This window comes from Aplidium turbinatum, chromosome 12, assembly GCF_918807975.1.
Source record: "Aplidium turbinatum chromosome 12, kaAplTurb1.1, whole genome shotgun sequence".
Classification (NCBI taxonomy): Eukaryota; Metazoa; Chordata; class Ascidiacea; order Aplousobranchia; family Polyclinidae; genus Aplidium; species Aplidium turbinatum.
Genome location: NC_137483.1, coordinates 24988820 through 25001328, shown reverse-complemented (window position 1 = coordinate 25001328; position 12509 = coordinate 24988820). Strand labels below are relative to the sequence as shown.

General features: G+C 37.4%; 1 protein-coding gene across 2 annotated transcripts in view; it reads right to left on the bottom strand.

Moving 5' to 3' along the window:
- Positions 1-6677, bottom strand: part of LOC145780893 (ATP-sensitive inward rectifier potassium channel 12-like) — a 59581-nt gene extending 52904 nt beyond the window's left edge. For both annotated transcript variants that reach the window (XM_082592547.1, XM_082592550.1), the window contains exon 1: positions 6559-6677. The gene's annotated coding sequence lies outside the window, so the exon portion shown is untranslated. The remainder of the gene's footprint in view (positions 1-6558) is intronic.
- Positions 6678-12509: the final 5832 nt, after the last annotated feature.

Below are 12509 nucleotides of genomic sequence, written 5' to 3'. Positions count from 1 at the left end.
TACAAGGAACAAAATTGAGCCTTGAGACAAAATTTTGCATTGTATTTTTTTAAAATCAATTAAAACGTCATTCGTTACAAAAATCCACAGGCCGTTTAGTTGTGTCAACCTATTACAGCTTAATAGACCAATTTGATAATGAGACTACCTGAAATTAAAAATTTGAAGCCAGTATTTTTCATAAACATCTGCCCAACTTTGAAATAGATCAGGTTGCTTTCAAAACTAAATTACGGTACGGTAAGCTTTCTCAATTGGCTACTTTAATCTGCTGTTTTTATAATGCATACGGTACGGTATATATCATATTGGTGCATTATAAAATACATTCTGTGTAAAGGGTTACTGCAGAACTTGCTAATAAATAAGATGATATATCAACTGAGGCTACTAAACCTGATAAAGAAAGCATTTTTTGCAATAGAACATAGTTTTCTCGCCAACAAGAAAAGGCAGCCTATACTGTTACTGATTCTAATCTACATCTAAACCTAGTCCTAACTAAAGCGTATATGAATGTTGCCAGTCTCTTGTCATGGAAAAGTACTAGATTAGACGGGGAAAAAAACACTAGATTCACAAAAAAAAACACTAGTATCGTAAATACACGATCATTTGCATGCATAATGTACAAAAATGACAGCCAATGGCGTTAGTGAGTGTTAAAAGTCTTTAAAATTTCAAAATAGAGTTGAATTTTCTTGAAAGTGAGAGCCCTGAAGTCATAGCCGTAGGAGAGTAAAACATTTTGAGGGGCGAACAAAATTTGCCCAAATTTTTCAAATTTTCCCCAAATTTGTCGTTTGCAAATATATTGTCTAAAACGCAATATTACTCACAATCTCTGAGGTAGTGTCCACTGATTTTCATGATTACTATTTGTTGGAAAATCTCGCATAGGCCTACAATTTTATGAAGCTGATAGGGTTGCCAGATTGGGCGCTTTTACGCCCAATTGGGCTACTTTTGATTTCTCCAGGCGCCAAATATTCGCGTTGGGCGCATTTTTTTGGCTGGCGCCCAATTGGGCTACTTTTTTTTAAAAATATAATATAATTTTTTATGTAAAAATTGTATCATGTTCAAGATTTTTACCTAATTTGTATCATAGTTGTTTCATTGAGGAGCAGCGTTTTTGGAGGCCTCGGTCAGGCAGGGTTACCAATTTGGTATTAAGATGCCAATTTTCAAAGATATGCATCACAGACATCTTGTTATAACTAGACTGCGCTTCTCGTATTTCGATTGAAGAAATTGAAAAAAGGCGTCGGCCATTGTTAGTGTCTCAAACTCGCGTGAAAGCTGCGCTGTTAACGATAACATTTCTGAGCTGGTTGCGCTTCTGCAGAAAACTAACTTGTTAACTATAATTTAGAACTTTGGTGTAATAAAGGTTTTATTCATCTATGAAATGAATAAAAGCATGTGTTAAATTGCACAGAATTATACATACCGGTACAGTCTATAATATAAAGCAAAAACACTGCGATGCGAGAGCACGTATAGGCTATGATACACTGAATTCATCATTTCCAGCAGTTCAGCAGAACTCTTATTTAATTTGGCGTTACAGCTGAGCTGATGATTAGCCTATTGTAAAAATAGCAACAAACAGTTTATTACATCAAACCTAAGCGAATCAGGCCTTAAAACTCGTGTTTTTTTCCGGCAGCCATCGTGGCCTACCGAGAGCTCCTTCTTGGCGGCCAAATCTGCGTGCTTGGAGGCCAAAATACAATAACGATAGCACAAGTAAATAGCATTAAACTTGCAACAATGTTAAAATGATCACTTAACGTTGTTGAAGTCTGGACGACGTCCTGCAATAGAATCGTTGTACCACGCATTAAATGCTTTATCGGGATTGTAATCTGGTTTTGCGGGACCATCTAACGACTCTAAATTGTTTTAACTGCTCGCAGCTCAGTAAACTGTTTCAACTGCATACCGCCTTTCATAAAACCTGACCATTTATTCCGTTATGATGTCACCATTGAGGGTGTGAAGTCACTAACCCACAGCGTTCTCAACTATGAACATGAAGACACGTGTTTTACCCACGGATGTCAACTAACCTAGTTCCTCTTTTTAACAACGATGCAATATCCGACAACATTGAATCGATATAAAAACGACAATATTGCCAGCCGATGTAAATTAGCACTTCGGATTAACACTTCGTTAAAATAAACATCGGGAATTGCAAACAAAACTTACAACGCTGGTGATCGCAGCTGGATATATTCAATACAGCAGTAGTGACTATGATGCGCTGACCTGATTCTGCGTCACTCTTTGATACTACATATTTTCGACATTTAATCCACGATCATTTTATTGCGAAATTAAATAATTGGCTAGAAGAAACCGGCGGCCAAACTTGGCCGACGGAGGAGGTAGCACCGGCGGCCATTCAAGCACTACTTAGCGGCCATGGCCGCGATGGCCGCCGGCTGCTTTAAGGCTTGCGAATAGAGATGTAAATGCAAAAAAAACGAACCGTTTTTTTTTTAAAAAAACGTGTTTTTTTCAAAAAAAACTTGAGCCAAAAAAAACACTCGTTTTTTGGGTTTTTTTATTTTTTTTCATATTTTTCTGAAAAAGTTGCAATTTTTTTGCAATTTACAGCTTAGTTTCATTATAGTGCTCTTCAAAAATATTAAATTACTAAAAATAGTTTTATTGGTGTGCTGAAATTCCTAAGTGTTTGTGTTTGGCAGCATATGTTCTTGCATAGTCCAATGAGGACCTATGTTATTTCGCTTTCTTCTTCATTCTCTGGCATGTTTGTGGCAGTAGACCTGACAAACATTGAATTAATGAAATTTGATACATGACATAATGTAGATGAGTTAATTTCTTTTTCCTTTTATGGAAGTTAGCCTATGATGTTAGTATACTGTGGTACTGGTTATTCTTGTACACACTCAATAGGTTGACGAAATTTTGACAAAACAAGGTGGCAGTATTCAGTACACACATTTACCTTGTTTGTGGACGTGGTAATTTACTAATGCAAGCTATTGCCAATAGCTTGTTTAAACATGTTTTGTAACTGATAGCTTGCCAACGATGTATATGCTTTATAAATGTTGAAACAGAAGTATTCTTTGCGTGTGTTGTAAGATCTTGGATTGGACACTTCGTCATTGATGCTTCTTGCAGATTATTTGGGACATATAATGCAAGAGACCTTATCACTGATATTTTTAGCTGTCAAAAGTTAGTGCATTTGTCAGAAAAGGTTTAGGTTAATGTTCCTTTCAAATGCCCACCACCCATGTTGACTATTGCTAGTAACTACCATTCTACCAACCTTGAATGAAGAAATTTTCCTTTAAAGTGGAGTTTTTCAGCACTGCTCAGTGCTCAGTGTTCACATAGTGAATAAATGCTTTATAATGCTTTTCCTGACAAGAATAAAGTTTTACCCATATTCCCACAATGCAGGATAAAGATACAAAACAAACATCAAAGATGAAAACTTATTTTATTTGAGAACTAGGCCTACTGTTTTTGAGATAAAAAGAAATTGACCTCTTGTCGTTACGCACTAATAAAACCATGATGCAAACTTTAATTTTTTTTATTGGGCAGAGGAAAGATTGACGAAAAGTTAGGCAAAAACAAAAAAAGTGCTAAAGTCTCAAAGTTCTGCAAACTAGTTCAAATTGGATGGATTAAGTGCAACCAATAACCATACTTTTTTTAAACATGTCTATGACAGCACAATGGTGTGATTAAGGGAAAACAAACATGACTATGACGTCACAAAGGATTATTGAATCTCTTCAGGGAAAATAAAAAAACATCAAAACGTTTCCATCTTTCACTACATTTAAATGTGATTTGGGCTAAAAGTTGGGACTTTAGCACTACACTGCTTTTGCCAAACTTGTCATCAATCTTTCTTCTACCCAATTATTTTTTTTTTAAATTTACGCACCATGGTTTTATTAGTGCGTAACGACAAGAGGTTAATTTCTTTTTAGCTCAAAAAGTAGTAGCCAAAACTTGTTTTAATATTCATAAACAGATAGCCCACCCCATAAAACATGGGGGTAGAGCTAAAACTTATGTAAATATGTTGAGCGGTTCTTGAGATATGGCCGTTTTTCTATTGCTCCTTATCTATAAAGCCACTTAGTGGCTAAGGTTATTTCACATATAACTCGAGAACCGCTTGTGTGATTTTCATCACGTTTGCACCAAATGCACATCAACTGGAACAATCTCTTGACGTTGTACTGGTAATGGTGTGGTGTGCTGGTCAAAAGTGCCTTTGTGAAGTAGAGAAACAGGACCCTGACCACCTGGTCCTAACGTAACATGCCCATTAACCAAAATCCCAGGTGGCTTCGAAACTGTACACGAGTGTGGTACTGCATTTAACAACTGGCTGAACCAAATTACAGACAATACTTGAGATGTGCCAACCATAGGACACTGTGTTACTATTTGAGACGATGAGAAACCTTTATGGCTGGTGTGTTGAGACTTGAGAGACATATTGTCTCATTTGAAAGATGTTATACGAGTTATGAGACTATTTTTTTGTTGAAAGAGACGCTATTGCAATGAGTTTACCCTAATTGCTGCATATTGTGACATTTAATAAAAAAATAGGTAAAAAAAACAAAAAAAACGAATAAAAAACAAAAAGAAACGATAAAAAACAACAAAAACGAGCTCGTTTTTTTTAAAAACAAAAAAAACCGTTTTTTTACATCTCTACTTGCGAATGATACGCTATATTATAGCGGCTTTAATGTATAGCTCAACAAAATCAAAACAAATTAAATATTCACCAATACTGATGTGATGTCGAAAGGAATGTGGTTTATTGGTGTTTGAAAAGTACTGTTTTGTTAAGCGTTTTACGAACCAATTTGCCTTGTATTTGCTTGTAGGTTTCCTTACCAATGTGGTAAAACCTAATTTTTAAATAACATTTGGACACAGTTTTGACTAGCGTAAAAATATGATTATCGGTAACAGTGCATTCAAACACATAATCCGTGAGATTAGTAAACATCTTTGAATGATTTATATTTCCAAGCACAGCTACCGCAATAGCTTCCACAATGCCTGGACGAAGAGGTAATCTCTCAGCTGTGGTAGTTAGTAACCGTTTAATGCATAATTCAGTTTCCTCACAAATATATACAACACTGAAAGAAGGTTTAAAAAGTCCACTTCTATCTTTAAACTAAAGAAGCTGGGTTGAACAGGTAAAGTGTGTGAACTCAGTTCAAATATCTAAAGTCCAGGGGTTTAAGGTTTTTATTGAAATTTTATTAACCCCAGAATTTGAAACACCAATTTTTGAACTAGCGTTTTTTTAGAATGAATAGATTTTTGAATTTGAAACGTAAGAATTATCGTAATTGTCATACTATACTATAGGCCTACTATATTATATGTAAAACTTGTTTGTGCGGAGGTATATAAAGCACTTTCAAAATAAAAGAAAAAGCAAGCAATTACGTATTTTAAAATTAACAAATTCCAACAATATGTTTGCGATTGTAGAACAGCAAAGGTGAAATCATATAAAGATTTCGTCTTAGAGGTGAATTGCGGAGATGCTTATTAGTTGTTATTTCACAGCAACTTGAAACTGAAGCTATTTCTTTAAAAGTTATTGTTGATGAAATCACACGAATTTACGTCATAATGCAACGTTTTGCTACAACGGAGAAAATCGAAAGCCATCAATCACTATTGAACAGAATCCTGGTAAAAGCTGCGGTTGTGTTGTTGCATAGAAAACTATTTGTTTTGTCAATTATTTGTTCACAGCAACTGAGTTGTTTAAGAAGCGCAAATATTATGGGAGAATTACATTTTGTAGAAAGTTAAGTTGTGTTCAGTCGTGTTCTCATTGCTTTAAGAATTGGCGCTCCAGTTGTTTCAGGAACGAGGAGGCGACTGATTCCTAATTAATTCATCTACTTGTTTTAAAGTGTCAGGTTTGGTGGCCGTGCTTAACTGCTGTATATTTATCGATTCATATACCGCAATATTAGATCCTTTCATGCACGTCTTAAACCATTATAGTTTTGCCACCTTTTCCTTTTGTTGGTTTTGTTCCTGTATTTCTTTTTCACAATATCATTTCTTTTGCATTCTGACAAGGAAAAATAAATTGAATTGAATTCAAAACAATGAAAATTCATTACGGGTCCCTACAAAAGCATTGGCAAACGCGCGGAATAGGTACACTAATAATGGCTGACGTCTGAACCTGCTTTCTTCAAAAATCTTAAACGAGAGAAGTGACGATGCGCGGTCTAGTTATAATAAGATGTCTATGATATGCATGCTTAGGCTTTAATATCTGGCAATCCTGGCAACTTAAGTGATCCAGGTTTTCATGAAAATGCAGTGGACATCAGTTCAGTTTGTTTTTATTTCTGACCATCACAACGAAAAACAATACAGGTCAAACCATAGTTAATAAATATAAAAATAATAATAAAATTGACTGTAATTCACATGTTCTTAATGAACAGCAAAATTGTTGATTTTGACAAGTATATTTTGTGGTTAACATACCGTATGTCAAGCCATAGGCGTACGAGCCAGGGGGGCAGCCGCCCCCCCTGTTGTTTCAAAACGTCGCGAATTCGGGCAAAATCTTGAAATTATTAGGGCAAAAATTGCTATATAAAAAGCTACAAAATTGCATGAAATAAGAAAAACTATAACTTAGTAACTTTTACCTATCAAACTAAGTACAGCCTCTTATTTGCACAAGAAATGTGCCGCAAAATTGTCATTTGGCACACCCGTACTGATGTATGGTGATCAAATTGTAGTACGAAATACATTTAACCAACTGCATCATGCCAATTTGGGCAGCCACCAAAATATGTCTCTAATAGTTTTGTGAAACTGCCCAAATCAAATGGCAAAATTTGCAATATAGCTAATTTTATTAATTTTCACAAATACATCGTGTTGATTTGGGCAACTGAAATCATGAAATTAGGCTATTTGATGAAACTGATTAGTCTGTTTATGCAACTGCCCAAATTAGCGTGAGGCAGTTTCCCCAAAATGAACAAATTCATTAATTTTTCCCATTTACATAACTGTATCGTTTAGATTTGGGCAACAAAAAAATATGAAAATATCTGATCATAGCCTAGTCTATTAATTTATAAAACTGCCCAAATTGGCATGATGCAGTTGCCTCGGCATCAAAATTTACAAAGTCTTTAATTTTTTTCATAATATCAATAAATGCATCATCTTGATTTGGGCAACTACAAAATATGAATTTATATAAATCTGGTGAATAGCCTACTTTTATAAAACAATTCGGGTGGGGAGGTCACTGTACTTTTTCAACCATAAACAGACATAGCTAAGCAACACCACAACATTTAACAAAAACATGTTACACCTGTTAAAAGTAATGTTAAGGTGTTGCTTAGCTTTGTTTATTTACTTTTATAAAAGGTTCTGCTACTATTCGGCGAGTTCCCTATTCGGCAAGAGCCTTTTTCGGCGAGTTGCCTATTCGGCGATTTTTTGAAAATCCAACGATGCCTTCTGCAAATCCGATGATTGAATATTATTCAATATTCAGACATTGAATCAATGTAAATACGTACTGTTAGGCTAATTGGGTTCTTTGAATCCTACGTCATCGTCTGTATGCAAACTTAGAATACTGTATATTAGTTATTTTTCTCATCAAATTACCTAGCCTAACCATATTTTTAGAAGTAGTGCTGCCAGACCTTTTTATTTTTGTACTAAACTTCGCATCATCAAAACTACTTTAATTGGTTGAACAAATTAAGTTTATTTGAACAGAAGTACAGTAGTATGTCTGTGTTTTATTACATTTAATTATAATTTATCTATTGTTATGTAGTTTTTTCTGAATCCGCATGGTCACCCTGAGCCGGTTTCCTGCAATGTTTATTTTTCTGAGTCTTTTATGACATCACAACTGAATATTTAAGTGGCATTGTTTATTATTTGTGGTGTGTAAAACAATATTTGTTACTCCTACTTACTATGCCAAAGTGCAGAAGCATGGAGCAATGCACAAGCAAGGTATCTTCAAAGATTAATTCAGTTGTATCTTGATTAGCCTACTTTGGTAAGAAATTCTAGCTAGCTGGTGATCAGTGGCGGAGCCAGGGGGGGGGGGGGTGGGTATTGCAAAGAGCGAGTTTTGCCATTACCAAACATTCAAATATCTCAGCCAGGAATTAGCAACAAGAAAACATAGAGACTTGTAGCTTTATTTCCGAAACATGACGAAGAAAACATGATCTTATCCTTTTGCTATGCCACCGGACAGCACCATTTTACAGGAATATTCATAACCACATTTTTGTTGAAAATACTCTCAGAATGCACCAAATTCAAAGTAATTTTTCAAAATTTTCTGGGGGAGGCCCCCCAGACCCCCCACTGCTGGGTGTCGCCATAAGCGAAACACACCGTCAACCCCTCCCTTTCAAAATTACTGGCTACGCCACTGCTGGTGATCTTGTTATGTTAGTTTTTCACTGTTATCACACATCGCATGCATTATATTTGGGCAATTTCTACAAAAGCGTGCACATTTGGGCAAATTTACGTTCTGCCCCCCCAAAACGGTTTGGTCTCGTACGGCTATGTGTCAAGCAGATAACAAGTGATTAGTAACTGTAATACAGAATAAAATGATTGATTGATTGCACATGTCTGATGTAGCCTTATCTAGATTTACATACCGTAGTCTAATAAATAATCTAATCAAAAATTCTTCAGAATAAATACCTGTAGGCTACACTACATATATATTTATAAACTTTGAATAGACAAAAGTAACTGTTTAATCTTGAGTCTAGGTCAATTTCCATGGGCAACAAGTGCCTTCCTTTAAATTAACCAGTGCCTAATATTCCTGGCAGAAAAGTTAGCAACTGACCAGCCTTTCAAGAACCTATGTTTTAGTCTTCTGCTGAAGAAGCCAAAATTTAATTCCTTAGTAATTTGAAAACTCACATCATCTTTTAACTACCGGTACTTAATTGTTGGCCTAGTCATGCTACCAGTGCCTTTCTGCATGCTTTCTGTCTATATGGCTCAACTTGGTACAGCAAACATTCTGAGCTACGGTATGTTCTGAGGAAAACGACGTGCACATGGAGTATTATATTTTAATTAAAATTACACAGTCGTCGTCGTGTGAGCGTCTAAGGCCGAGGTGCCGAGGGTCTATCCTTTTACCACCCCAGATTCACGATGTTCCCGGACTACACTGGAAGGCTACTAGAGAGCAGCCAGTCTTTGGTTTCATCATCCATGACACGCAGACCTTCCACTCCGTTAGGTGGCTTAAAGATGGAACAGCCATTGATGATGTGGTCTTCGGTCTGTTCCTCGGCACCACATTCACAGGAGGAGGAAGAGGCCATTCTCCGTGCCATTGGTGCATGGTTGAGCGGAAAAGCCCGACGCCCGTACGGAGACGGTTGAGGCGCACCCATGCCTGTCTTGGTAGTGTTAGGCCGATGGGGCGTGTGTCGGCGTCGGGGATGAACGAATAGAATCTGGTGGTGCTTGACTTCCATTCAGAACTCCATTTATGGTCCGCCCAAGCAGTCGCAGAGATGTCTTGTACATCAGCTTCGTTGATAAGAAGTTGAGCGGCTGGCACGAATGAGTGTCTTGATTTCAGTCGACGGGAGTGCTCGTTTGGGAGAGCAGAGCTCTTGTGGTGGAGAAGGTGGTTAGGCTCCAGTGCCCGTCGACCGAGGGACAGAGTGGCTTCTTCGCGACGAAGCTCAGCAGGTTGGATGCCAGCGAGAATGGGGAGATTGTTTAATGGCGTGGGATGCAGGCATCCGGTCACTGTGCGCAGGGCGCTGTTTATGGCAGTGTCGATGTTATGGCAGTGAGCACTGCGGCACCAAACAGCTGCACAGTACTCTGCTGAAGAGTAGACAAGGGTCTGCTATACGCAAAGTGTCAGCCCTCGCCCCCCAGCTAGAGCCTGCCAGGCGCTTGAGTAGCGCAGCGCGGGATGTGAGTTTCTTGCCCAGTGACACCAAATGGTGGCGGTATGTGAGCGATCTGTCCAGTGTCACCCCAAGATATCTTGGTTCGGGGCAGAAGCAGTGCCGGATTAACCATTAGGCAAAGTAAGCACGTGCCTACAGGCCAGTCAAAAATCCAGGCCATTTTAAAATCAGTACAAATTTAGTCATGTTTTCAAAATTATTATTTTCTAAATTAATAAGTATTTATCTTAATAGCTCTGATTTTCCAGATGAATTAAAGTTTACAAAAATCGTTAAAAAAATACGAATTAAAACATCAACAATGTGTCAACAACGTCTTGGTACACAGGCACTTTTGTGTATTGAAAACGATCTACTTCGTAAGATTGACCTCCAAAAACTAGTTAAGGCGTTTTCAATCGCAAAAACGCGCAAAGTTGTTATTTAGTTAGGCATATGACCAAGTTTTTGCACGATACTCTGTGTTTTATGTCAGTTGCGTAGCCGAGTAGTGAGGTTCGACACCGCTCTAGAGTACGCAGCTGTGTCTCGGCAAAGACACGTAATGGCATGCCAAAATAATGGGAGCAGCTGAGTCGAAGACTATAATGTAGTCACATATTATGTCACTTCGCTGCTTCCTAAAGTCTGTTGTATCGCATCTGTGATCGCAGTGTAGGCTACTGTATGTTATCGCAATGGGCGCAAATAAAAACACGATTATTATTATAGTTGCAACAACGATCTTTGTGACAATGATTTCGCAACACTGATAACTCTAATTTTTTTAGTTGGCAACCCTGATTTTCGGGCCACTTACAAAGTGTGCCTACAGGCCTGCAGACCCTTAATCCGGCACTGGGCAGAAGGACAGAGATTTTCCGTTGTTCTGGACGTGTAGCTCACGATCAGCTTCCCGATTATGGAGGTGGAAAGCTGCTGCCACAGTTTTGGTTTCGCTGAGTTTCAGTCGCCAGTTCTGGAGATAGGCTGAGAGAGTTTTCATGTCCTAGCTCAAGGCTGTCTTATTAATTTACACAGTAAAGGCCTAAAAGGAATGTTAAGAACTTCTGTAACACAGCTTCTTCTTTCTAGCGTTATTCTCCCCCATTTAACAGCCCAAACTCACTAACAAACACTGCAGCCATTCAATTCGCCATTTTTCTACAGGTTTATATCTAGTAGTTTTGCTGAGTCAGCAAAACGTATTAACCACTGACAGAGGGCCTACGTGCCGAGTTTAAACGGCAAAATTCGTATTCAGTTGGCGAACTAGGTATATTTATTAACTATGGTCAAACATAGCAGGGGTCTAGAAAAAGGTAAAAGCGACAAAACACGGACGCTATAACGTAGGGGAAGGTGGGGCAAGAAGTCACAAAATTTAATAAGTTAATTAAACCACCTACACGCCCTGGGTGGGAATTTCATAAACATTTACGAACTAAGGTGTACTGTCATACTTAGAGTACTTGAAGTACATATAATATTCCACATAACTATACATTCTTTATCAAAATTTTTCAACATTTTGGATGAGCACTATTCATCAGCATAACACAAGATATCAAACCTGCAACAACTATTTTGTAAATAGATCAAACACAGAATTTGGAAAAAAGTCCATGCAGGTATTGGGACCAATGCTCTGGTCAGAGGTTCCAAGTAGGCTAAAAAACTTATCATTTCATTGTTTCAAAAAAGAGATTAAAACGTTAATTTTACAAAGCTACAGTGCATCGTAAGTGATATGTTATGGAAACCAACTTGTCAGTTTCTTCGGAAACTTGATTATTCTCTGCTTGCTTCATGGAATTTTGTGTTTAGGCCTACGTTATCATCAATATGTTTTTTTTTTTTGTGCGTATGTTGTTGTTGAAGCGCGGGAACGTTTCAACGTTTTATTTTATTTTTTCTCTCGTAAGCTTATTTTAAATGGCAAAATCGTAATTTCCGTAGAGTGGCAATTGACTAGTAGACCGTATGGTCGTCTCGTTGTCTCCCTGTAGGTATGGCAACTTGTGTAACTTTTGTATTGTGTATATTGCATATTTCAAACATGTACCTATGTTCCTGTTACTAACAAACAAAACATTGATTGATTGATTGAGCACTGAGGTAAGACTTTTTACCCCCACCTCGGGTTAGTTGTCACAAACCTTGGGGTAAATTGTCACATGCAGTTTGTAACGCATAAAGTTTATTTAAGATATAGTACAATGGAATAAATAAGATTACATATAGACTACATTAAAAAGTCAATTATACATAGTATTCACTTTACAAGTATGGTATTTGTTGTTACTTAATTGGCTTTTGTTTGGAGTCCAAAGCTACTCCACATTGTAAGTTACTCAGATAATTGAGAGCAGTGAAAGCTAAGCAAGTTTGCTCCTCGTTTTGTTTGTCCACAAACTGGAGTTGGAAGCTTGAAGACAACATCCTCTAGTGGTGAAGGTAAGTAGACTATCAGGATTTTCTGGAAAATGAAACTGC